Genomic DNA, 2762 nt, shown 5'->3' on the forward strand with positions numbered 1-2762 from the left:
GAGATACAATTACTCACAAAAGTACCTACATACCAAATATGAACATTTTGTAGACAGTGAGATGCAATTACTCATAAAAAGTACCTACATACCAAATATGAACATTTGGTAGACAGTGAGATACAATTACTCATAAAAAGTACCTACATACCAAATATGAACATTTGGTAGAAAGTGAGATACAATTACTCATAAAAGTACCTACATACCAAATATGAACATTTGGTAGACAGTCAGATAAAGTTACTCGTCAAAATACCTACATACCAAATATGAACATTTGGTAGACAGTCAGATAAAGTTACTCGTCAAAATACCTACATACCAAATATGAACATTTGGTAGAGAGTAAGATACAATTACTCGTCAAAAGTACCTACATACCAAATATGAACATTTGGTAGACAGTGAGATACAATTACTCGTCAAAAGTACCTACATACCAAATATGAACATTTGGTAGACAGTGAGATACAATTACTCACAAAAGTACCTACATACCAAATATGAACATTTGGTAGAAAGTGAGATACAAATACTCGTCAAAAGTACCTACATACCAAATATGAACATTTGGTAGACAGTGAGATACAATTACTCGTCAAAAGTACCTACATACCAAATATGAACATTTGGTAGACGGTGAGATACAATTACTCATAAAAAGTACCTACATACTAAATATGAACATTTGGTAGACAGTGAGATACAATTACTCGTCAAAATACCTACATACCAAATATGAACATTTGGTAGACAGTGAGATACAATTACTCACAAAAGTACCTACATACCAAATATTAACACTTTGTAGACAGTGAGATACAATTACTCGTCAAAATACCTACATACCAAATATTAACATTTGGTAGACAGTGAGATACAAATACTCGTCAAAAGTACCTACATACCAAATATGAACATTTGGTAGACAGTGAGATACAATTACTCGTCAAAAGTACCTACATACCAAATATGAACATTTGGTAGACGGTGAGATACAATTACTCATAAAAAGTACCTACATACCAAATATGAACATTTGGTAGAAAGTGAGATACAATTACTCACAAAAGTACCTACATACCAAATATGAACATTTTGTAGACAGTGAGATGCAATTACTCATAAAAAGTACCTACATACCAAATATGAACATTTGGTAGACAGTGAGATACAATTACTCATAAAAAGTACCTACATACCAAATATGAACATTTGGTAGAAAGTGAGATACAATTACTCATAAAAGTACCTACATACCAAATATGAACATTTGGTAGACAGTCAGATAAAGTTACTCGTCAAAATACCTACATACCAAATATGAACATTTGGTAGACAGTCAGATAAAGTTACTCGTCAAAATACCTACATACCAAATATGAACATTTGGTAGAGAGTAAGATAAAGTTACTCGTCAAAATACCTACATACCAAATATGAACATTTGGTAGACAGTGAGATACAATTACTCGTCAAAAGTACCTACATACCAAATATGAACATTTGGTAGACAGTGAGATACAATTACTCGTCAAAAGTACCTACATACCAAATATGAACATTTGGTAGACAGTGAGATACAATTACTCGTTAAAATACTTACATACCAAATATGAACATTTGGTAGAAAGTGAGATACAATTACTCATAAAAGTACCTACATACCAAATATGAACATTTGGTAGACAGTGAGATACAATTACTCGTTAAAATACTTACATACCAAATATGAACATTTGGTAGACAGTGAGATACAATTACTCGTCAAAATACCTACATACCAAATATGAACATTTGGTAGACAGTGAGATACAATTACTCGTCAAAAGTACCTACATACCAAATATGAACATTTGGTAGACAGTGAGATACAATTACTCGTCAAAAGTACCTACATACCAAATATGAACATTTGGTAGACAGTGAGATACAATTACTCGTCAAAATACCTACATACCAAATATGAACATTTGGTAGACAGTGAGTTACAATTACTCGTCAAAAGTACCTACATACTAAATATGAACATTTGGTAGACAGTGAGATACAATTACTCGTCAAAAGTACCTACATACCAAATATGAACATTTGGTAGACAGTGAGATACAATTACTCGTCAAAATACCTACATACCAAATATGAACATTTGGTAGACAGTGAGATACAATTACTCGTCAAAATACCTACATACCAAATATGAACATTTGGTAGACAGTGAGATACAATTACTCGTCAAAATACCTACATACCAAATATGAACATTTGGTAGACAGTGAGATACAATTACTCGTCAAAAGTACCTACATACCAAATATGAACATTTGGTAGACAGTGAGATACAATTACTCGTCAAAATACCTACATACCAAATATGAACATTTGGTAGACAGTGAGATACAATTACTCGTCAAAATACCTACATACCAAATATGAACATTTGGTAGACAGTGAGATACAATTACTCGTCAAAAGTACCTACATACCAAATATGAACATTTGGTAGACAGTGAGATACAATTACTCGTCAAAAGTACCTACATACCAAATATGAACATTTGGTAGACAGTGAGATACAATTACTCGTCAAAAGTACCTACATACCAAATATGAACATTTGGTAGACAGTGAGATACAATTACTCGTCAAAAGTACCTACATACCAAATATGAACATTTGGTAGACAGTGAGATACAATTACTCGTCAAAAGTACCTACATACCAAATATGAACATTCGGTAGACGGTGAGATACAATTA

The sequence above is a fragment of the Saccoglossus kowalevskii genome, chromosome 18, assembly GCF_978046115.1.
Source record: "Saccoglossus kowalevskii chromosome 18, keSacKowa6.1, whole genome shotgun sequence".
Taxonomy (NCBI): Eukaryota; Metazoa; Hemichordata; class Enteropneusta; family Harrimaniidae; genus Saccoglossus; species Saccoglossus kowalevskii.